At 41.9% G+C, this 25955-nt stretch overlaps 1 protein-coding gene across 8 annotated transcripts in view; it reads right to left on the bottom strand.

Annotated features, from left to right (window-relative positions):
• The window catches only part of ADGRL3 (adhesion G protein-coupled receptor L3), a 491700-nt gene that overhangs the window by 183221 nt on the left and 282524 nt on the right, over positions 1 to 25955 (bottom strand). The window lies entirely within an intron of this gene.

Consider the following 25955-nt stretch of genomic DNA (forward strand, 5'->3'; position numbering starts at 1 on the left):
TAAAAAAAAAAAAAAAAGATGGTTGAGCATTTCCCCAGCACATTGATTTAACAGTGCCCTTCCAAAAAGGGTCTGGGGGCAAGCTGAGTACCAAGATGCTGTTCCCCTCCATCAAGAAAGGCTTCTGTGCACATAGAGGTGGACTAAGAGGTGCTAGCAGCAGGTTTGATGCTCCAGGGTTGCTAAGTGTGGTTTTTGAGGGCAGGAACATACATTTAATTCCCAGGGCTGCCAGCTCAGTCCAGGAGTGCTCAGAGACAGGGTATGGAGAGATAAACTGACAGAATGTTTAAAGACCCACAATAAAACAGCTGTTTGGGAAACAAATAACCTTGTCTGGTAAAATCTGTCCCCAGAAAGCTCTTGTAATCAAGTTTGAGTCTACCTCTTACTCCCTTTGACCATACAGCCATTGTAACTGGGTCAGGCAAACAGACCTGAATAACTACCACACTTGTTCCACCTTTTGAGATTTCAAATGCACAGGAATATCACATGGCATATCTAGGCAAATGTAGCTGACTAGGAATAATTATTATTTGGGGGAGGGGGGGGTGCCTCCTTACCTGACTTCAAAATGAAAGAAATCATGAAGTCTCTTAAAGATTTGTCCTCATCCAGTAAAGAGCTAAATCTGGGATGTCTGAAGCCTGACAGAGCCATCAAGGCAAACATTAGATGTCTTGCCTTAAGCAATAGGTGGGAAAGGAAAAATATCTTAGGTGGGGGAGCACTGAATTAAAGCTCCATGTCTTTCAGTCCGATCTCTCTCCAAAGAGGAATAAACTGTTTGTCATCCTGCCAGCTATGAGACCAGCTATAAAATAATAGATTCCACAGGCCCAAATGAGGCTAATCATGATTGCCAAGGCATGTCTGAGCTGTGAGAAGTGAGTGAAATCTGATGCTCTTCAGAGAAAACATTTATTGAAAAGCTCTTTGCTCTGCAATAAGCCTTGGCAGTTCTCTCATGTCTTGGAGTATCTACCATATTTCTCATTTGATTGCAAGGCATATTGCTGACAGCAGCTGCTATGGCTGAGTTTAATAACGCTTTGGTAGGTAAAACACCGCTTCTTTTTAGCTATTGAAAGAACGGTCAGGAAGGATTTCGTATCAATTGCCTCTGTCAATAGTATTTATTCTTAAGTGTCTCCAATTGGATGCTGTAGTAAAATGTCCATCAAAACCAGAAAAGGATTTCCACAAAGACAAACAAAGTGACACATTTGTTTTCCCCTCTACAAATTGTCAAAACACCTACAAAGTAACTAGAGAGGTGGGATTTTAGTGCTACCACTTTGGAGAGCAAGTGAAGAGCAGGGGAAGGAGATGTTAAGACTTCAGACGGGTCCTTTGGAACAGATTTTACAATCTGGTGTAAATTTTAACAACATCTGCTATTTAAAAAGAGAAGATGAAAAAAGAAACCAAGGCGTGTCTTCTAGCATTTTCAGGCTAAAGTAATTAACGCAAGTGTTCTGTATGTCTGTGTGTGCGCACATATGTGCACATATGCAGCGGAGTGGCTTCCAACATTTTAGGATTTAAATAATTAACCCAAGCGCGTGTCACATGCACATACGCTCACATGTGCAATGCAAAGATACTGGCACAGCTCACACTTTGAGGCACATTCCTAAAACACTCCAAAAGAAATGATTCTGACACATCCCATCCACAGATTGCTAAAGCAAGTACTGCAGAAAACTGCTTGGGAGCCTTCACCTAATCTTCTCTTTTTCTTCAGCCCTCAGCACTGAGAGTCAACCAAACCTCAGCTGAGAGGCAGATGTTTCAGAGGAGATCACGCACTGATGAATCGTGAAGGGCTCCCACGCCTTCTCCCCAGCTCATGCTCCAGATGTGCGGGGGATGGGAGGGATTGTGCGCACGCCTTTGCAGTGTAAGGCAGACGGGCACGGCCACCTCCTCGAGAGGTGCGGAGCAGAGGGTAACACTGAATGTCAGGGTGTCCCCCCTCTGAGCTGTGCACAACCATCCTCCTCCTCACCTGCTTCCCTCATCTCCGCGCCGCACCAAGCACGCATTAATCCCTGCCTACCCGCACGTACCCTGCTCCTCGTATCTGCTCGGGGGAGTTGGCCGAGGAGCAGGGACGATGCCGGGGGCACCCGCGGTGCTCTGGGGACGGCTGCGACAAGCCAGCCTGCCACCAGCTGGGGCTGCCGCACGGGCGGAGCGCGACGGGCTGGCACCAGCTGGGGGGTATTTACTGAACGAAGCACGCAGGTAAACCCATTAAGGGAGCACTTTGCAGCTAATGTGTGCTCTGAGCCCAAGTGTGAACAGAGAACCCTTTATGGGCTTCAGGATTTGGCTCCCCACTGCTTGAAAATAGAGCTAAGAGGGGTGACATTGTATTTTATGCTTATTTTTAATGAATAAAGTGCTGATATAAAGCAGGAATGAACTGTCACTTTAAAGGAATACATCTGAGACCTTTAACTCGCACAGGTATATTCAGTGAAGTAAAAATATTATTCTGCTTGGGAGAACCACAAATTACAGCAATAAAATATATGCAGCGAATATGTAGAAATTTCGTACTATTTGCTATGAACTGAATATTAGGCACTGCTATGACCTACCATTTCACTGAAAAAGAGACTATTTTATTTCTAATTTAAAGCATAAGAATTTATGAAGGTTGAGGGAAGTCTTTTGTGTGCTTTTGCAACAGCTTAACTTCTAATGTATTATATATTCAAAAATTAGGATCCTTGAGGCTCTTGCACATTATTTACTGTGCAGATTATGGGAGCAGTCAATGTGTGGTGCCCTCTCTATTTCATAGCCAATGCAGCTATTTCCCCATGGCATCAATAGATTTTTTTTAAAAAGAGTTTAAAAATCTTGCTAAGTGGAAAAAAAAAAAAGTGACAATGAAACATAGTCATGTTGGTATGAGATAATTCAATAAATCTGTCTAATTTGCTATGGCTTAGTTTTTATGTAAAACAGCACTTACTTATCTTGCTAGATTCAAAATGGAAAAAGAATTATGGGCGAGGTTCAGTTTTCAGTCCAGCTTTTAGTAATCTGAAAATAGGAAACAGTGTTACAAGGGACCCTTAAGAAATCTATGGGACAGAGCCAGATGCCAAGGCTGTGCCTGCTTCACATAAAAATGCCCCTTCTCTCTTGAAATCTCTTCTGGATAATTTAGATGACGCAAAGCCTCAAAAATCAAATTATCACATTGCCAGAAGTTCCCAGAGGGACATCAATGGGGCCATGCTGATATGGTGAACAGAGGACTTGGCCCTTTCCTTTCATTACATCTTGTTCCCTTATGCATTCAGGAGGACTCATCTAAGAGATCTGATGGGATTTTGCCATTGCCTGAACCCATTAACAGCACAAGCACAGCTTACAGCATCTCCTGGGAGAGGAGATTTAGCTTCCCACCAAATTCCTAAATAACTTCGGGGGTGAGAGGGAAGGGCTTTTGAGAAGAGTTGGACCATGCAGACATACAATAAGAAAGGCTGGTGAAAAGGGGCTAAAATCTGAAGTGAAGCAGCCTAAAAAACATCACCATTAAGACCAGTATGGAAGCACAACCTAGAGAGCATCTGTCGACACCCATCTCAACTATCAGCCACCACAGGTCATTGCTAACGTGGTCTGCTTTTTCCATGTTCACCTCCCAGAGGGAGGACACCAGCATGATAACAATCCATGTTCCTGGCAGTAACAGCACATCACAAATTCAGATCGTGCTCAGGCACAACCCAACAAAGGTTTAATCAACTGTTTGGCTTCAGCAGGCTTATGAAAGCCTGGGATGTTGTGGATCTCCTCACAACCTGAGGGCAAAGGCACTTCCTTTGGTGAGGAGCTCTGGGTAGCCTACTCCATTGCCAGGAGCTCATGTGGACTCTTTCACAAATGCATATTTCTATAAAAATTTAAACAACTTCCAGTGCATTACTATGTTCTCTTTGAGCTAATGCACAAAATAGAAGAAATAGGAAGAAAGTCTCCATGACAGCTCTACCTGGGTTGACTGAGGTAGAAGATCTCATCTTTAGCTCCAAAGACATTAGTCTAAATTAGAAGACCAACCTAATTTTTAAAAAGGGCTCTGATTTAAAGAAGCAGGTACTCAAACAGCAATTTCACAAGAATCATGCCCCATATCTTGGTTCAACACCGATGCCTGTGAATAACAGCAGATTGTGTGCGTGACCCAAGACACAGAGACAGGATGAAGTGTACACACCACTGTCTGAGAGACTGCCCTGTTCTGAAAGCCGAAGAGGGAGTTTCTGGGGGTTCTTGGCAGCTGGTGCTGTCTCTTCTGGTGACACACTCAAACAGAGAAAGGAAAAAAGATGGATGGGACAGCTCTGGTGCTGCATGTGTTTTCAAGCCGTGAGGAACCTTCTGAGCAAGGCTTTGGCGTTGGTCTTGTCGTGGCCAGCAAGTAAGAAATGCAAGCAGGAAGTAGCCAGCTTTGCTGGCCCCTGGATCGTTTAGTGGACCTGCCAGTTTGAAAAATACACCTTTGACCGATGGCTTCTGCACTCCCTATTCAATGCAAAGAGTAGGTGTTACACAGCTCCTCCCTTCAAACGCCACTCGAGCAAGTAGCATTTCCATTTTACATGTGTGGAAGACAACACAAATGCCAATACCTTGAAACTCTGACAAGAGCAAGGAGCATTGGCCTGGGACAGCTGGCCAGAGGTTTAATGCACTGTCTATTTGCTTACAGCAACTCTTAGTTCACAAACTCTCTAGAAATACTATCACTCGAGTTTTCAGGATGACAAAAGGGGGAAAACCAGGGATTTTTGCAGTTTTCTCCAAGTCATACCACAAAGCCGGAAGAAAACTGGACCAGGTGCTTGTGGCACAGTTTGCAAAACGAAACTGTGTTTGACATTTGCACAGCTGTGTGTGAACACAAGGAGAAGTATATTCAATGAAAAGCTAAGATGACAAGTCTGGTACATCAGAGCTCTTCAGAGATCTGCATGTCCCACAATAAACCTCTATTTGCTAAACATGTCTTCTTCCTGAAGCACAAGTGGAGCCACAAGAAACAGTCACCGTATGAACAGCAAGAGCACATTAAAAAGTCTTTCTTTTCATGTTTTGGGGGGAAGGCAAGGATGCTGGTAAGAAAACTAAGTTAAAAAAAAAACAAACAAAACCAACCGAACAAAAACAACAACAAAAAAAAACAACTACCAAACAAAATACCATAAACCACTACCTAAATAGGTGTTTTAAAATCATCCATTATTTCCATCCAAAGCCACATGCCCCTTTGGAACAGAACAGTAATTCTGTCTCAGAAAATTTATCTCACTGCTTACCATTCTGGTCATCTCTGACTGCATCACAACCAAATATAGAGGGAAAATAACAGCCAAAAGGAAGAGGCCTTGTCTTCTTAAAGAAAGGCATGAAACAATCACTTCATTACTTACATTCACAGGAAAAAACCAGCTAATTTAAAATCTCCATACATATTCTCAGCTTGTAATGCTGATTCCCTTAAGCGAGGCCTTGAGAAATAAAAAGTATTTTGTTCATACTTGCCTAAAGTTAGAAAACTAATGAAAAAACTAATGTAATGTAAAAAGTTCCTAAAACACTGGGGAAGAAAGCTGGCTTTTTCATGGATATACCTTGTGTTATGTTCCTCTTAATCCTGTTTTAAACATAAGTAACAAAGACATTGCTAAACTGCTTATTTGAACGCCTCTGTTTTGCATGGTGGGATTCATAATTCAGTCAAAATTGTTAATCAACAAGCCACTGATAATATTTCCACTGGTGGTGACACTATCATGATGGCAAAGATACCAGATGAGCCAGTGTACTGTTGCTTTGATGGTACTTATCCTGTAGCAATATCCCAGGGCCAGAGCAGAAATAGGCAGAAGTCCACTACTAAGTGAGAAAAGACTGTTCTCGTATTAGCTTGCAAGCTAAACAAACAACACAGTCAAGGTTAATTAAAGATTGATTAATATTTCCATTTGGGAACAGTAGCAGGAAAATATTACCTACTTTGCCCAAGGAAGCTGTGGCAGAGCTGGGAAATGGCACCAAAACTGCCTTCCTGTGCTGTAACCATGGTCCAAAATCAAGTGTGAAAACCTGCAAGCATAAGGAACAAGCACAGATGCCTTCCTCAAGGGATGATCACTGCCAATGCAGCTGTCAGCATCCTTCCTGTGTGCTGTGTGCAGCCTGTCAAGGTCACCTTACCCAGGTGACCCAGCTTTTTAAGGATGGTTGGTAGAATACAGGATGGTGGCCTCCCTTTAGACAGACAGTAAACAGGTATAAAGAGAGATTTTTTTCTTCTCCTCTAGTCCCACAGGTTCAATATTGTGAACTGCCATGGATCACATTTGCTCAGGAGTGAGGATGCAGGCTTTGGGCAGTTATGTCTTGCCAATGAACTCTGAGCTATCTTCTCAGCTGTGCCACCTGTCTGGGTGTCTGTCTGCCATCAGCAGAGTCTGCTGGAGTATGTCTAGTCACAGGGAGATCTGCTCTAAGGAACTGAGAAGGTTTGTTACTTTACAGCATTGTTTTCAGGTGCTGGCTTACAAACTGGCCAAGCCCTTCCTGGTGACAGCCTCCCCATGGATCTATGCCTGAATTCATCAAGCAGCATAAGGGAGAAAAGTGTGTAAGAAATGCTCCTCTATATCCCTCAGAGGAAGCAACATCAAAAGCTGTTTCTTTTCCTTTGAGAGCTGTGCCTGGCCCCAGTCTTTCTAAGGCTAAACTCCCAGAACAGGCTGCACTTTGGAAAGCCATTTTTAAAAGCTGGTGCGCAACACAGATGCTCCTCTTTTACAAAAGTCAGGTCCCAAAAGGAATGTCTACAGCACAGACCATGGCCTAAGGGCACACTGCCTTCTTGTCACACTTCAACCCCTCCATGACACTGGCAAAAGCTCAGAAGCTGCTCATCTCAGTACCCTGTGGTCAGGGCAGCTGTCCTTGAATGAACCTGCTGGTGGTGCCCATCCCACGAGCAGGGATAGCCAAGGAACTGACAGCTTCATCTCCACCAGCATTGTTACCACTGGTGAACCACTGTCAATGAGGTCTGAGGCAGCTGGGCCTCAGGATGCTGCTTGATGGGCACCAAACACAGGGAAACAGCAGGGGTTGGAGCCACACCCCCCTACAAATGGTCCACGGCTGCCACCATCCTTTCTGTCTGTAACAACAGAGCACCAGGGCATTTGGTGTTCTTACTGACGATCATTCTCCTCCATTTCTGATGTCTGCATAGTAGAAGGCTCTTAAGTTGCAAGGTAAAACAAAACTGGAAGCAGATTTGCATGTACATGCTTGCTGCAGAGCTACACCAGACTGGCAGATGCCATACTGGGAGAGGAAACATGCCTCATATCCACCACCAGAACTGCACCAGCTTGCAGTGGCTCTGAATAAAGGCCTTACTGTTTGCTTTCCTAGCAATGACAGCAGAGGCCAAGGATCCCAAAGATGCCAACTTTGAAAACACACAGACCAGAACCACAAGAAAGTGGAAAACACAACAGCAAGAGCTGGAGTTCAGGATCACTGAGAGACCTCAATGGAATGGCATTCACTGCAGGGAAGAGCAGAACGAGATGTTTAGCTGCTTAAGGAAAATAAATGCCAAGACAGACAGGCATCAGTGGGGCACAGCCAGTTAGGCTCTTTGTCAGGTTCTCAGCTTTCCCTGGCCACGACTGCAAGGGTAGCCTAATGCGGTGAGGCGTGTGACATGCACACAATAGCTTCAGAGTCACAGGATCCTCCACTCTGAAATTTCCTACTTATAACAGCAGGAATCTGCCCATTAGATTATACAAAAAGTCATGTAGTGTAAGCATGCTGTGGAGACTGAGATTAAAAAAAAAAAAAATCAAGAACTGCCTCCCCATCCTCCTCAACACCCTCTCTTCTCCCAGGAGACAGTGAGATGCAGTTCATCCCAGGAAAGAGTTAAGCAGCTCTGCAAAGCACATCCTGCCTCCCCTGTTTGTACTTGGAGTGCAGAGAGGACTCCAGCTCTCAGCAGTGCAGTCCTTGGGGAGGAGCCCTAGGAGTGGCTCAGCACGCCAGTTTTTGTTGCTTTCTTTGTTAATAAATCTAAAGGGGACTTTGGGCTTTGTGTGCAACACGGGCTTTATAGAGCAGGTCAGGGAAAGCTCCTGCTCACAGAGTCGATAGTGGAAAATGGCACTGCTGCACACAATGCCATCACGCCTGGGACCTGAGCGTGGAGAATGCTGAGCTTGTTGACTGTAATCGCAATTTCTGCTTTGTTTTCCAACCTTTAGCCACAAAACAGCTATGCTTCACGAAAGGAAAACTGAGACAGAAAAGAGAGGCCATCAGCTTAGGGGAATAACTGGGCTTCCTTCTGAACCACCAGGATTCATCCAGGTCACACCCAGTCACCACAGAATTTGCAATCATGACCTTCTCTGGAAATTACAGCTTTGCTACCCTGTTAAAATGTTTTATCCCACAGAGATTTTGCAGCTCCATGAAGCATTCCTGATTAGATTTTCAACACTGTTACACATGAGGTCTCTTGTACAGAATGGGATCCATACAGAAAATGTGAGGATCACCATTCAGCAGTTTTTACTGCACATTTCAAAGGAAAATAGAAAGAGAAAAATTGCATTTATATACAAAAAAAAAATTTGAACTGCTTGCAAACTCTTAAAAAAAGGCTTTTTTCACAAGTACATTTAAGCAAATACATGTACAAATTGAGGTTTTTTTAAAGTAAAAAGTATCTCTTAGCACCTCACACATTTTAATTTTATAAATTAAAATCATCTCTAGTATCATAATAGGGTATTACACTGCAGTTTTAGGGCAAACAAAGAAGGAACAGAAAGCTTTCAACTAGTCCAAGATTAGAACTGGAGATGGGAAAGATGCAGAACAAAAATTAGTTCATTTCAGGGAAAGTCCTCTACTGGACATTTTAAAGACAGCAGGGGAAGATACGAGAAAAGAGATACATTTTGACTAAACAAATCTAATCAGGAATAATGTGAAGTCTATTTATTAGCTTTTCTAAAAGCAAATCCAGAAGACAGAGGACTGTAGAGTGAGATCTCATATCCGGGGAATAGAAATGCAGTCTGAAGCACCAACATCACACTGTAACACCAAGACAATGTTTCCTTCCAGAATCCTACACAAGGGAGTCAGGTAGTCAGCAAGAGGAAAACAGGACTGATGAACAACCCTGCAGGTCTTGCCCTCCCCTCTCTACACCTTATGTTGCAACACTCACAAACTAAGAATGTAACATCTACATGTAGCTGGTCCATATGATCCACAGAATCATGGAGAACTTGCCTTTCCTTAGAATGATACATGGCAAGTAACAACATCACTTGAAGTATTCCTCGCCAGTATCAATGAGTCCCACTTTTTGCAGTGAGGATTAGGATTAAGGATCAGCTCTTCTGGATAAAAAGTGTGCTCAAAAATTCTAAATAATTATAATTGAACCCTAAACTGAAGATTTTCTCTTTTTTTTAGTCGATTAGTTCTCTTGCAAGGCTTACATGCCAAGTTTGCTGTTCTCCTCACTCATCTTTCTGCAATTACGCAGTTGCCTGAGAAGCCAGGAATAGTGCAGGCAGTCTGCAATGTCCACTGCAAAGCACCTCTATCAGGATAAGCATCAGGCACGGCTGCATTAATCAACTCCTGCGGACTGAGCCTTACAGAGACATGACCGGGTTTTTAAAAACACAGAACTCCTTCTGTGTGCCTAGCCCCAAACATTCCCAGCTTTTAGATCAATTGAAGTTACAGGGATACACAACAGGGTATGTGTACTTCCAGCGATTCCTTGGTATCAATTTCGAAGTCCAGGTCAGTTAGGTTTGGGGTCCTGGCAGACCATGATGTTGGAAAAGCTCTGCCGTTAGGTACTGGGCTGCTATAAAAACTTAATCTCTGAACAATCTGATTGGGAAGCTCCCTGAGAAACTAAACCAAATTTTGTTTGGATTTAAGCTAAAAGTATGGCTACAAGCAGTGCTGAAATTCTGTTTTCTGCTCAATCCCCACTTCAAAAACCTGCCCAAATGGCCCAATGGGAGCATCCACTGGTCCAAAATTCTGGCCCACATAATGGATTCCTTCTCAACTAGAAAGACGATTGAGCAAAGCCAGAGGTTTTTCTGTGTGATGTCCAGAGCATCACTCAGTTTGCCATGCTTTTTTAGAGCTGCCACACATCATCACTGAACCATCTCCAATGCAGCACTGGCAGAAGAGAGACATCAGGCTGCTACTACGTTTCAATTAATTCATGAAATAATTTATGTTTTTTTCAAATAAAGTATGTTTTAGAGCAAGAGATATTTGCATTTTTTATTTCTTTAAATGGAACTAACAAGGCACACACATAATAAAACCTAAAATCAAAGGAAAAAACAAACCCTGCAACATTCATTTTCTCTTAGGCACCTTCAATTCAACATTATTGTAGCACATTGTCTTTGGAGCTTTAATGCCTAAACTTTTATAGACCAAACCCAATCACTGCTATTTTGCTTGAAAGAAAACCTGCAGGCTGTGAAAAGAAGGCTCTAATTCACTTACTTTGTTTTGTGAAAAACTGTGTTCCCAAATTCTTTACACGGTAAATTGAATTTTCAAAATGATGTTTATCATATGTGCAATTGTTTCCACAAATGAATTTTTAAACAATGATACTGGACAGACCACTCAGGCAGAGAGCTTGCCTGACGTTTTTAAAACTAATGGTTGCAGTAAAAATGTCAGTCTGAAGAGGAAGTAACAATTTTGTCATCTCCTGCTAATTATATAGGTTTCAAAATTGTGTTAGGACATTCATTTAAGGCCAACGTTAATCAGGAGTCATACAGCTGTAGGTCAGAGCAATTATGTGCATTTAGAAGCAAGTCCATCAGTTCTGCATATAATTTTTCTTTGTTTGTTAAGAACCGTTTTGCAATGAATATATACTGTTAGTCTCTGATAAAATCGTATTTCTCCTTATTTTTAGATCCATTACCCACACAAAACTCATTCTGGGAATGTCTGAAATTCAGCACGGCGGGCTGTATTTAGAAACATAAGTTGTTCTCAGTTTGATGAGTTCTTACTGATCATTAACTACCAAACAGCTGGCAATGAAATCAAGTCCCCAGTTGTCTTTTAAATGCAATAAACACATAACTGGGTCAAATCATTGCTGTGAATCATCTTAAGCCACTTTTGCATCATGTTAATTTAATATGCATTTGTAGAAGAACTGACACTACCACTCTCTTCTCATTCAATACTGGAAAATTTAATTGGCTACCTGTTTGACTTCAGGCAAACACTGACATAAACCAATCTCTCGCCTCTTGACCCTATTGATTGGCCAAAGACAAACACACCATTGGTACCACAAAAGCCATGTGAGCACTAAGGCTAATTCTGCATTCCTGACAGGGGTCACATTTTGTGACTCTCTACTGGAGTGATGAGAAAAAAATATAAAATAAAAAAAAAAGTTCAAGTTGACTGATTAATAGTAAATCCAATGCTCTACAAGCCAGTATCCCCCTGCATGTTCCAAGAGAGCCTCTGCTCCTGAAAGGTGAGGTCGCCTGCAAAGAACAGCATTTGGGTTTAAGAGGCTGAAGCCTGTAAAGCTACAGTCACAGCTGTGCAGGTATATTTATGACAGAGTAAGCGGGAATGTGAGAAATGAAGTGGAAAGAATAAAAGGGGAGATGAGAGGTGAATTTTCAATAAAACCTCCCTGAATTCAGGCAGAGGGAAAGGAAAGTGATAAATAATCTCTCTGGAGATAGCACTCATCTTGACACTACTTAATGGTATCCATACACCTAATTTCCATGGACTGTGATATCATGAGAAAGACTGCAAACCTTGAGTACCTGAGGCTCCTTCCCACACATCTTGAGTTCCAATGAGACTGTCATCTTGCTCAGATTTATGCAGCCCACAAACTGCATGGCAAAGAGAGCCAATGCCACATTAAATGCAGTAACTCAGCACTGGGCCAAAAGGATCACAGGAAGGATCACAGGTTGGAGCAAAGAAGAAGGATGCATCTCCCGCGCATCTTCAAGCAGCACGATTTGGGTAGCAGGAGGTGCAACTCTTGCCAAGGTGCCCATCACTACCTAGGTCTGCCTTTTCTTATCCTGAGCTCCAGAGGAAAAAAACCAAAAAAATCCCTTGGGCCTTGCATAACTGTCACCACACTCCCACACGGGACCCATAAGGCATCAAATCCACATTGGAAACTTTTTACATACAGATCTGGGCACAATACAAGAAGTTTGTCCCACTGTCAGCAAAGACCACTGAAGAATTCCTCTAGTTTAGTCTGATAAAAGTGACATAAAGTTGATTTCTTCCCATTAAATTAAATATCAAGTGTACTGCTTAAAAAAACCTTCTTGGTTAACTCCAGTGCTTTGTTTTGATTTATTTATTTTCTTTGCCTGAAGAGAAGGTTGTGCAAATGCTACACTGTTAAAGGAAAGAAGTTCAAACTTTACATAAGGGCTTTTTGCCCAGTGTCTCTTGGCATGCTTCCTTGAGTTTGAGATTGCTTTGTATGGTGAAGTATTACAGAATAAGATAACACTGTGTTATCAAGGCACTAAGGAAGGGCTTTGCACTAAAGAAATTGAGCCAAAATTCCCTTTCAAGGAGAGCAGAGAGCGCATTTGAATCAGCACTAAATTCAGCAGGGGAATAACTAATATGATTGGTTTTAAAGACACAGAAATGAGTGTTTTGCTGTGTTAGGAATGTTAAGTGAGAATTTTAAAACACCAGAGGAGGAAAATACACGCTTTCTACCCACAGTTTCAGCCAAGATGCTGTAGCAATTTTATAAATCAGAAAATAAACAAATTATTGTGATTCTATTTTTGAATGGCTACTATCACAAAATACCTTTGGCTCATTTGTTCTGGCACTGCATCTAAATGTATTCTGCATCATAAACAGCAAACGTTTTTATAGCAAATTTTGTAAGAGCAATGAAGATTTTTAAATGGACTTTTCTCCACCAAATTAGGCACCAATCCTGCAGATGCTTACCCAGTTTATTTGTTTCCAGACAAAGCACATACATAGGATTTTATATCTATAGCAAAAATAGGCACAAGTTTAAGGGAATATAGTCTCCAAGACTTTTGGTCCAGTTTCTGAGGATTGCTACAGTCCATCAGGATTGCTCTTCAACAGCTAGGCTTTTAGCCCCCAAAACCCTTAACCTGCTGTATTTACAGCAATTATTTCAGTTTCTAAAAGAAAGCAATGCAACAAATGGGGATTGAAAGAAAAGCTGAAGGAATGCACAGTATTTCCTGCAAATCTGACAAAGTACTCGTCAACATCATCATGATATACCTTGATCCCAGGTTACAGGCAGTTCTTTGCAGCAACATTACACAAACTTCTTGAAACTTCAAGTAAGAAGTTTGCAGAAATTCCCTGTCCCAAGGACTCTTGGGGAAGGTTGATCCATAATGGTACTGCAAACACAAATTGCCCTTGCCCAGACAGGTGCAGCTCCCTGCAAGCTGAGAAAGAGCAGGATCCTTTTACACCAGAATTGATGTTTGCACACAGTTTTACATGGGGCAATATTTCATGGTCTTCGTTTTTCGGTTATTAAAATAGGATGTTATCCAACAAGTGGAGGGGAAGAGAAGGTCAGGGATTTGGTTCCCATCTCAGAAGTGGCAGCTAAAGCTGCTGAGCAGCATGTGTTTCTTGTTTGAAAAGTGTCATTTATTCTTAAAACCAATAATATATACCATCTGTTGCAGCCATTCATAATTGATAAGATTTGGGCTGTGTTTGACTGCAAAAAACCATTTCAACAGGAGTGTAGATGTTCAGATGAAGAAGTGTTGCAAAGCAATTTGTTTGAATTTTCTTACCACACATTACACCAACAATGCCCAACTGTCTGTGGGCACTCACATGGGGCTCTGGAAACCCCATTTATCATTTTTCTGGGAAGCATCAGCATCTTCCCATGGCAAAAATGGTTTATTTTCAGTTGGAATGATCATCTGGAGTCCAACTGTTCAACCACTTCAGGGCTGACCAAAAACCAAAGTATAACATTAAGGGCATTGTCCAAATGCTTCTAAAGACTGATGGGCTTAGGGTGTCAAACACCCCTCCAGGGAAGCCTCCTCCAGTGCTAGACCTTCTCAGTAAAGAAAGGCTTCCTAAAGTCAAGACTAAGCTTCCTCAGACACCGTTTGGACCATTCCAATGTGTCCTACCTATCACTGGAGCACAAGGAGCAGAGCTCAGCACCTCCCTCTAACACATCCTTTCTGCAGGAAGCTAGGGAGAGCAACGAGGCTGTCCCTTGAACTCGTTTTCTCCAAACTTGACAAATTCAAAGTTCTCAGCTGCTCCTCACAGATGAGTCTTTCATCCCGTTCACTGGCTTTGTTGCCCTCCTTTGGATACATTAGAGCATCTTACCATCCTTTTTGTATTGTGGGGTCCAGAACTGCACACAGGACTCAAGGTGGAGGCTGCATCAATGCTTAGTACAGTGGGATAATCACTCTTTTTGTTTGGTTGGTTATGCTGTGTTTGATGCACCCGGATCAGGATTGTCCTCTGGGCTTCCATGGCGCACTCTGCTGGCTCACACTGAGCTGTTGTCAACCAGATAGATCCCCTTCTGCAGGGCTGCCATTCCCCCACACACCAGGTAAAGAACCCAGGAATTGTTCTTGTAAAATTTTGTTCCATCAATCATTGCCTGATGCTCCAATCTATCTGTACTCCCTCTGCAAAGCATCTCATCCCTCAAGAGAGTTAAAAGCAACTCCTAGTCTGGGATCATCAGCAAACTTGCTAGTAGTGCATTCACATCCTGTATCCAGATCTCTGATCCACTAGGCAAGTGACCTTGTCATAGAAAAATACCAAATTATTTGAACAGGGCTCTGCCTTTGTGACTGTGCCTGGCATCTAGACTATTCTTTAAATGCCTGTCAGTGGAACCCCACTATGATTTTCTTCATAATTTTCTAGGAACTGATGTTAGACTAACAGTCCTTCTTATAAATTGGAATAACACTGGCTACCTTAAAGTCAGCAGGGACCTCCCCAGACTCCCAAGATATTTGGTAGATGATCAAGAGGGGTCTTGCCATAACATCTGCTAGTTCCATCAGTACTCCAGGATGAATTCCACCAGGGACCATGGACTTGTCAACATTCAGCTGATGCAGCTGGTCCCTTACAATTTCACAAAACGAAAGTCACTGCTCTCACATACTTATGGTCCTCCAACTGAAAGGACCAGGCTATCCCAAGGCCTACCAGGATTAATGAAGACTTAGGAAACAAAACTAAATAATATTGAATGCCTCCACTTTTTCTTTATCTCCATTAGAGGGGTGATCACCTTCAACAAGTATCACTCCCAGTGTTTCCTTTACACCTTGTCTTGCTATTAAAGTACTTTTTAAAAAGCTTTGTGTTATCTGCCACAGCACTGGCCAGTTTCAACCCTAATTGAGATTTGGCCTTTCCTGTCTTCTCCCTGCATACCAAACCACAGCTCTGTGACCTTCCTTTCATCAAGGCAAAATGTGAATGATTATTTTTGTATGCTCTAGAAGTGGTTTGAGACTTTGTTAGTCACTTAATTTTGTTTCTGAGATGAGATGGCAGAACGGACCAGTCCTCTTTGAGAAAGAAATGCTTTTCCTTTTCACTGGAAATCTCTCCATATTATCATCACTGCACCACAAATTTCTCCTAAATGTGAAGGCTCAGACTCACACTGTTTAATAAGCAAGGCTGCACTGATTTAAATACTGTCCAATTTCACTCTCTGCATCCAAATTCCCTTCAACTCAACAAGAAAACTCCCAAGTGTTTCAGTGGGCTCTCATCAAAGGCATGTGCTGAAAGACAACTACTATACCTCTATTAAGACTGTTTAAAAAAATATATCAGAAAAAACCCATCCAAAACTTAAGACATTATTTTAACCTAAACATGACAATTGAATCAGGACATATTTTTAATGGATTCTATTAGAAACACTGACTTTTTGTTTTCAAAGTACCAACCACAGAATGTAGATTTGTCACTTCATGGTAATTACTAATATCCTCCCCTACTAGAGTCATCTGGAACATATTAATTATTGACTTCACTGGAAATGTACATGGCACATGCTCACTCTTCTGAGTAAGTCTTTAAATGGACAAAGGCCTATTTGTTTCTTCTCTGAAACCCCAGCCTGAGCACACAAAGGACGCCCCAAATTAGGCTTCTGTTAGTTGCATACACCATATAGAAGATGCAAACATGCAAGCTGACATCCATCAAACCTTTATGCACATGCCTGGCTGGGAGCGTCCCAGTGGTGCCAATGGGAAAGGCCCAAGTGAAACCGCGGGTACAACTCTGCCTTGTACTAACATCCACGTGGTAAATTTATCCCTGCTTTACAGCTTGTGCCTCTGCATCTCACGCCCTGGTCAGCATCAGAGCTGGCTTAGGTGTTCCTGTGGGATAGGACCATTTTTTCCCTACTACATTTTAGTAGCTGGTGCCTCCATACCTGCAACTCCATACTGATTATTGACTGAAACAGTCTTTCCTGTTTCAGGCACTGCCAAACCTGAGTGTAAATACCCAAAGCAGCAGCAGGATACAAATGCGATTATATCGAAGCAGGACTAATTTCGGCCTGTGATAAGGAAAGGACCACCAGTAGAGATACAGTGTAATTTCATACCATAGAGAATCACCAGCCTCTCCATTCTACTTTCCCACATGAGGCTAGACTACAAAACTCATTTATCTTACAATTTCAGTGTTTTGAAGCATGTCTTACTAATAAAAAAATATCTCCAACACCATCTATGTATTGTTTCCTGATTCTTCTTCTCCTGAAAGTCAAACTCAAGTCTGCATTTTACTCCACAGACTTTACATTCCTGCCAACACTTCAGTTTTGCTGCAGAACCATCGTGGAACCATCTTTTAGGGCTGCATTCAGAATAGCACTTAAATGCACAATTTGCTGCTTTAAATAGTAACATAGGTGGAATGACGCCAGAGAGTTTCCTGTACAGACATTAAAGGTAGATTTCCAGGGAAGCTCAGCTTTCATTAGGGTACCTAAATATAATAGACTCATTTTCAAAATCCCAAGAGCACAATAGTTCCTGTTCTGTTTAGTAGAACCATTATTTTGCAGGTCTGCATATCTGAAGTTTTGGAAGCTTTCAGGTGCGTGAGTGTGCATCTGTGTGGTCCTGTAAGCCATTGTAAGGGATGAAATGGAAAAATGCAAGGTTATTAATTTTTAAAGCGAAAAAAAAGGACAAGCTCCCGACGCTGCCTCTCCTAGGATAAAAAGAAAGGACTCAGCTGGATTACACGGTGACATGCCAACCCCAGCCCCTGCTGCCCCAGCATGTGCACTCCAGCAAAGGACAAGACAATAGTTTCACTCACAAACGCCATTCCACACACACAAGAGAGAAGGAAAAAAAAAAAAAAAAATCCAGAAAACCAAACTAGAGTTAATGAGGTGCAGCTGAATAACACCTTCATAAAAGCAGAGAGAGAAACCAAGTAGACGTCATCTGCAAGGTAAATTAAAATTATACATCTCTGAGGATTATCAGTGAAAACTGAGATCGGGAAGGGAATTTGCTTTTGATATTGGATGGGATAAATACCTACTGTAAATCTTTTTATGTGGGCCTGTAGAGCGGAACAGAGAAATTAAAGATAAATGAGATTAAAGCATTTTTTCAAACTACATTAGACATTTTTAAGTTACCCACGGAGGGAAGAAGGACTTTGGAGGAGGAGATTAGTTTAGACCCTCAGCAATACAGTCATCTGTGAAATCAATTGGAATAAATCTTTTCTAATCTGAATTGGTCATCATTCTACTCCCCACCCCCTCCGCCCCATGGAAAAAAATAAAAAAAGAAAACCCTTGAGAACATTCCTGCCTAGTCCAGCAATCAGCCCAGTTAGATGACATGCCATGACTATTCTTTGATAAGAAACCTCCAGAAATAAGTTGCAGGATTTTGTCTGGTGTTTTGTTTGTTTTTCAAAAGGATACCCTGGGAAGGCCCCTTTGCCTTAGTCCTCCAAAATTCCTCACATTTTACTCCTCTTGGAAACAGAAGCTAACAAAAATCAAATACTACGCAGTCTGTGTTTGTCTCCTTTGCCAGAGCTTGAGGTGCATACAACTACTGTGGCTTCATGCAGCCCTATATTGTTAAAAGTTGACTGGAAATGTTGGTAGGAAGAAAAGTGGAGGAAATAAGGGGAAAAAGTAATACATTCAGATGTATTTGGCTCTCTTCCTGGGAGCCCTTTTAATATAAAGAAATTCAACAAAGTTGTATTTTTAGATCTGGAAAGATGCATTTTCGTATTTCACACACTAAAGGGATTTGCCTTAATATACTCAAATTTCCCCCCTCCCTTCTCATCCCTTATGTGCTAGAAGAAATGAACTTCAATCCTCAACTCAGCCACTGGATACACATATTCTGTTCTCCCTATTGGCCAGAATAAAACCCAATAAATGTATTTCATTTCTTTTGTGGATTTATAATAGCACCTGGCAAGGATGGTCTTAATCTCCTTACACTGCTTGCACCAATGAAAGAAACCTTTGCAATATTTCTTGTAAGAGAAATTAAAGGAAAATAGGAATAAAACCTGGAAATATAAATATTATTTTCATGAAGATCTGTTATAAAACATATGAAACCCATATGAGTGTCTCCAGAGGATACTTGGCATAATAACACAATTTAGACAGTGGGATTTTAAAGATGGGAAGAAATACGTATTTCCCTTAAAGATGACAATTGTTCAGAAACAATTGGGAAGTGAGGGGTCATGTTTAGACAGCAAATTGGAGGCAAATATCTAGAAGTGTCATGAAAGAGTTGAAAAACGTGGCTTGGTACAGATGACCTAAAGCCAGTGGGGTGCTTCCCACTGGCGTTCCAGAAAAGCATTTGCAGGGGTCAGGTTGCTATGTTTTGTTAGCATCTTTATTAAGGTAGAACAAATCTATTTCAGGTACTACAAAGATATCTCACTATTTAGATGGGGAACCATCAGCTGCCAAGGTGGGAGGACTGCAGCCTATCACTTTATTGAAGAATATCTTCTTTCTATGTAGTATTGGCTACAATGCCTCTTTTGGCTGAGACAATATCAGTTATTTACTATGCTACAAATAAGTGTGACAAAGATGAGTTTCTTGAAAAAAAACTAATGAATTCAGACAGCCTCAGGTTACCAGGAACCTGACCCAAAGTTTGCTGACACTAAAAGAAAGTTTTCCTGCAATTTAATGACCTTTGATTCAGACTCCAAGGCCAAAGGCAATCAGGCAACAGATTGAAAGGTTTTAAGCATCTTTTAGTTTAAATGAGTAGACTCAAATCAAACCCCTACACTTTCTCACTAAAACTTCAGCTGCTATGGGTCAGGAATGGACGGGAATAAATAGTGCACAGAAGTCACACAAGGAATTAGGTTACTGCCTTATATTAATAATCTTCATAAAATAATTTACATTACGCATCACAGATTTCCACCTTCAACTTCCATAATAAACCAACTATAGAGGCCCTCAGGAGAACTGACAGGGCTCTATATCAAGAAAAACAGCCTATGAGAGAAACACATAACAGACCTACACTAAATTCTTTGACTTATTTAAAGTCTGGGTCTCCACACTACAAATTTTCTGAGAGTGAGATGATGGTGGGGAGAGATGTGAATTTTGCCTCTTTTGCTCTGCAACAGAAACCTTTTCATATTCTTAAAAAAAAAATGCCTAAACAATTTCTCTCAGCTGTACAAGCATAAAAAATATAACAAAAATATCAACAAATGTGCAATCAAGCATCCCATGATCATCTGAGAAGTTCATAGGTTGCCCAGTGAGTGTGTTACTCTCATCCACTCTCATCAACTCTCATCCACTATGACATCTCAGACCTAATGGAGTTGAGCACAGCACTGTGGTGACTTTTCTGATAAAGAGAGCTTGTGCAACTCCAAGACATACAGGAACAAAATCTGTTATTCATGGAGATTTCCAGAACCAATGCATGTTTTGAAGACAGAATGCATCAGTGCATGGAGGCATTTCAATACTTTAAGTCTGAGTCTAGGGAGCAGTGAGCTGGCTCAGAAGGTAATCTGCTAAACACTGAGAACAAAAGAAGAAATTACTTTTCACACAAAGGCTCACACTAGCATGGGTTGAAGACATGAAGAAGTATCCCACAACCTAGAGGAAAGGACAGAGATTATAGGAGCCAGCAGGAGCTGGCTTTTCATAGAATCATGCTGGAAATTAGAGGTAGAGATGCAGCAGGTAGAGATGGCCTTCCTACAGTGGAGGTTGCCTAACATGTATCTAGCTTTTCCCCACAAGAAAATCCGTGCTGTTCCTGCTGACAACACACCTTCAAACCAGTATGCATTACAGATACACTGGAAACCACCTAACTTTCTTATTTTAAGCCAAAACTCATCCCATATTAGAAAATTAACCATGTTGCCATGTGTTTCACTGTGCCTTACAAGAATGTTCATTTCCCTTCATATCAGGCTACTTCAAGTTTTCAAATACCTTTATTTCCCTAGCTCTTAGCTTTCCTCCCCTTCTTGAATACTATGCATACAACTATGCAGATAGGTCAGCCTGTAGGTTTGCAAAGGCCCATAATATCAGGTTATTTTAACCAAGAGTGCTTTCCAATGGGCCGTTGTGTTGGTGCACTCTCCCCACAAACACACAGTAAAAGAAGACTGATAAGTGAAGCAATACATTCTTTATTCCTGCCTCCGTGGATTAAAGAATACCAACAAAAACTAACTAGCAAGCAAAGCTGGGAATGTCAGTGAATACAAAGAAGAGGCTCTTTTGACTGCAATGCCAGGAAATTGTATGCATTGGAAGAACAGCAATTTGTCAGCAGGACACAAAGATTCTTTGCTCAGAAATAATCACAATGGATAGTTACGTCTGCTGTTGGGTTTTTGGTTTTGGGTGGGTTTTTTTGTTGTTGTTTTTCCTTTGGTTTTATTTATTCTTCCCAGCCCAGGCACAAAAATAATATATTTAACAAATACAACAAAAGAAACCTGCCTTCAGGAGGGAATTTGCTCATTACTGGCCAAAATGCCAACAGTCAGGCTTAATCCCTTGAGAACATTTGCCATTTTCCCTGCTTGGCCTTGAGGGACCAAATTCTCTTGGGAGAAAATAAAAACAAAGCAGACATAAAAATGCAGGGCAAAAGAAAAGCAGAGAAGCTGCAAGTCCATTTGTTTAACAAAACACAACACTGCTCTCAGTGGGCAAACACCACGTCTCAACCGATGGAGGAGGAGGCGAGAAAACGCACAGGGAAAGCCTAGAGGCCGCATAATGGCCTTACAGCACTCCAGAAATAATTAAGAACGGTATTCTTGGGAAAAGTGGTCTCATTAAACTGTTTTCAGATTGCAGTTTTGTCCCATCTTCTCCCCTCTCTTTTCCTTTCTACCAGCAATCTTAGAGCAATGAAAATATCAGTTTGCTTTCTAGCACTTGCATTCTCTTAAAAATGTCATTATTCAATTATCTGTCTATTCACTGGCCCTAAGGTCCAGCTGAACAGATATTGTGTGCCTTCATTTAATGTTTTTAAATGCACTTCAGTCCACTTGTGATACAATAAAACTTTATTGAATTCTGTTCCCACATCACACTTACCATCCCTCACTTTTATTGATATGTGAGCCCATCTACTCTTCTATCAGCAATAAAAGGAATATTTCTAGCAAGGCTTTGACCTTTTCTTCCATCACTACAGCAATTGGGAAGTGTGATTTCAGGTTCCATGTTTAAAAAGAAAAGAAGTCCTAAGAAAAGAAAGGATGAAATATACTCATGAGTTAGGGTGGGTTTTTTTCCCTTCCTCTTGTTAGTATTAAAGAAAAAGGAAATTCTCTGTAAGCACCAGAGATGTGAGGTGCCTTCACATTAGTCCGTTTACCCAGAACAGAAAGAAAGAGCAATTCATCCTTCCCTGGAAGCCATGAGCATTTTTCCTTGCAAGAAACATCCCCTTGAACAGATCTCCCCTATATTAAAAGCTGACGGAAGACTTGTGGCCTGGGTGTTAGGCAGATTATCATCACGGTGGGATATGCCATGCCCAAGGCACCCTCCTGCTGCTGCCATCCTTTCCATCAACACAGCAATGTGCTTGTCCTCACTGAGTCACCACCCTTTTGCCACCTTGCCCTATCCCACAGCTAAAATCTTCTGATTCCCTGTTTAAAAAACAGACTGCTTCTGAAGGACAACAGTGCACAAGTTATTCTGTGACCTCCAAAACCTAGAACCTAAGGGAGCTTAGAGAAAACTGAAGGTAAATCTGACTCAGATAGCAAAATGCTTTTTTCAACACTGTGCTGAATCCTTGGGAGCCTCTAAGATTGTCTCTACAGGGAAACGAACAAAAGAAAGCATTCCAAAATACCTCTGGTGCTTTCAACTAACACCATTTTCAAAACTGAAATAAAAACTAAATGCAGACAATCCCTAAATTTTGGTCTAAGCCAGTGGCCGACAGCTGCTTGCATGTTGGAATTTTCCCCTCTTCTGATCTGGAGTGCCACCCATGAAGGCAGTGCCACTGCCATGTCCCAGGGAACACATGTGCTTGAGAGAGAAAAGGGAGCCTCAACTGGGTTGTTCACTCTACTCTTCCTTCTCAGAAACACCTGCAGAACTACTAAAACATGGATGGTTTGAGCTGTGAAGTGTCACATACATACAGAGGCAGTATTAGCAAAACCAAAGTGTGGGGTTGGGGTTATCGTGTTATTGATAGAAAATCTGATTACAACTGATTACAACTAGCTCAGCACCTTTCCCAGTATCACTGCTCCAGCAAAACTGGGCCCTCTTGCTGGCCACTGGTCTCATGTACAGCTCTGGATAAACCACTCGTCTGCTTTCTAAGCCAGCTCATGAGTAAAATTGAAAAGCCCTTAGCACATTACGAAGGTGAAATAAGAAAAATTACACTCCTAGGTGTACTGGCACCATGACAACAGGATTATACAAGCACCAGAAGATGATAGTGAAGTGTTTCTGCAATGAGAGTGTTGACCTAGCTTTACAAAACCACCTCCACCACCGCTGTTCCCATTTCCCATTTAACTCTGCTCTGTAAAGGGAGAAGGGAGAGGGAAGGAATGCAGTAGGAAACAACAGAGTACTGGATCAAAAGGACCCTCACCATGTCAGGTTTCTCATACTAATACACAGCACAAAACAGCTTAAATGCATTTTCAGTCACCTCTCCACATTGGAACATATTCACAGTTCTAGCAATGGGAGATTGCAGGTTTGCAGTGGTACATATTCAATTTAAAACCATGGAAAAACTCTCTTGGCCAGTAATTATTAAAAGAAAATTCAATTTAAGAAAACTCGAACAGTAATTTAAGTATTTCAGAAGGACAGGGACAGAATGAAAAGCAGGCATTAGAGAAATACATGCCACATGCTAGGGCCTGCTTTGAGAAAGACAAAATTACTTCGCCAATTTTTTTTCTGATACCAGAAAAATAGGACAATTGATGCCACTGAAGCCTGACAAATTAGGCCTGCTATCTTTTTACCTGCTGATATCACTTGCCTTTTACTTGCTTTTCACTGTCAGAGGGCAACCTAAAAAGTCCAGATGTCCTGGAATGACTGTCCATTCTAGTAGAAGGCTGCTGCTACCAGATAAAGTAACTACAGGATCAGGATATCTGCGTAATGATTGCTCATCTTGTCCACATGTTGAGAGTAACTGCAGCCTCATAAAACTCTCCTTGTCAGGGGTATCTCTAGTGAACACACAGGAATGCCGTGTGTGGGGCAATGTAAAGGACATTTTACAATATATGAGCTACTGAAGTTGGAGGACACTTTGATTTCCCTCATCTGAGAGGAAAGAAGGATGCTTTCTTCTTGAAAACAATATCAGTTAGTGGTGGAAGAGCTAATAAATAAATAAAAATCCCAAAAGAATCAGACTAATAAATGCAGTTTTAAATATTCCATATTTTTTCTTTAGGGGAGCATATAGACTAGCACTCTATTAAGCACGAGTACCTAAGGTCAGCCCTAACAACATCAGTTAAAGATGACTCCCAAACCCTCTCCTCTTGAGATGCACACACCCTCCCTTCTGTTGCTCAGCCAACACTTGGGTAAACCCACTCTCTGTCCACAAAGACTGATTTGAAACTGTGAGGAGTAACCCATCCAACCAGACAAAGGCAAGCTGGAATTGTACACAAGTACAACTGCCTGCTGAAATATTAATTCCTTTATTATGCAACGGAGGTGTTCCTTTAGGAGATGGCCATATGGCAGACCCTACGATTCACCAAAGGCTGACTGCACAGGGGCTGTGGCATGTGGGTTCAGTGACAAGAACTGACCTCTGACAGTAACAGAGCGTATAAGGCGGAACAGATTTCATCCACCAGGCGTGGCTTTGGTCCAGCCATGCCTTTGCTGACCTACTTGCCCAGAGCTGACACCTTCCCCGTCACTTGGATGGCTTTCAGTTTTGGGACACTCCTGTCACCCAGGCAGGGAGCTCCTACAAAGTTAATCTGACCATTCTGAGGCAAGAAATAAAGGCAGTAACAAAGAGGAGAGAAGAAGAATAAAACGGAACTCTAGGTTTCCCACTCCATGTCGGCACATGAAGGGACATAGTTTGCCTAAACATAATCTATCTCATTGATGCTACACTGAGTAGCAACACATGAATATTTGACCCAAAATTTCCTAGGTAACAAACAACAACAACCTCAGCAGACTGGATCCTATTTCATCGTGTGCTCACCCTTTGCCTTCCCCCTCTAAGACTGTGCAGAGGCACTATATTTGATTCATAAAGAAATGGAGGAAACAGCCACCAAAGCGCCTACCTTAATTGCAAAGGCAGCGTGTCAGTTGTCATCTTTTTCCTCCCTACATTCAGATCATTAAAAAATACTCAACCCCTACTGTATATTTGCTACTGAGCAACCTCTCACAAGAGTTATTCTTTATCTTGTACACAGGGCCAATTAACACCTCAGGGTATAATATTAACATATTGCCTTTCTCACAAGGCGCCACTATTCTTCTTTGTTTTATGTGCAACAAAGGCTGTGGAGGGGTACCAGGTAATGACTATTGCTTTACCAGCCCAGTCTCTGGAGGGAACAGCATACCCTCATGCAAATCATAAATCACAAGGAAATACAACCTGCTGTGATAAGTTGAAACCAATCTTCCCTAACTCTTTCCATGCACAGTGTTGCTTCTGAAATGAAAAGCCCCATTTAGAGTGGAATAACTCCAAACTATAATTTGGAGTATATTCTGCTTGATAGGGCAGACCCTAAGCCCTGATGTCAATCTTTCCACGGGTTTAATAGCTCACCCCGTAAAAAGCATTTCAGTGCTGCATTTAGAAGCTTCACAGTTTTGTTCAGAAAAATCAGATATTGAGACACACTGAGGCCCCTGCCAGCAGAGTATCCAGGACCCTCAGCAGAGAGGTCCCCTTTACTCAGAGAGGTGATCTTGGAATTTCACAGCTGCCAAACACCACACAGTCTTTCCAGGCTGTGACAGCAGGCAGGTGGCCACCTCCTGCCTCAGGGATGGGGACCACCCCAGGGGCTGCAAGCTCTTGCTTGCCCTCTGGACAGGGTGTCTGTCCTTGCTCACCTACGTCTGCTCTCCTGCAGCCCATGCTTGAGGCAACAAAGATGATCTTAGTCCTCCAGCCAAACTCTGAGTTTCAGCA

This window comes from Prinia subflava, chromosome Z (assembly GCF_021018805.1).
Source record: "Prinia subflava isolate CZ2003 ecotype Zambia chromosome Z, Cam_Psub_1.2, whole genome shotgun sequence".
NCBI lineage: Eukaryota > Metazoa > Chordata > Aves > Passeriformes > Cisticolidae > Prinia > Prinia subflava.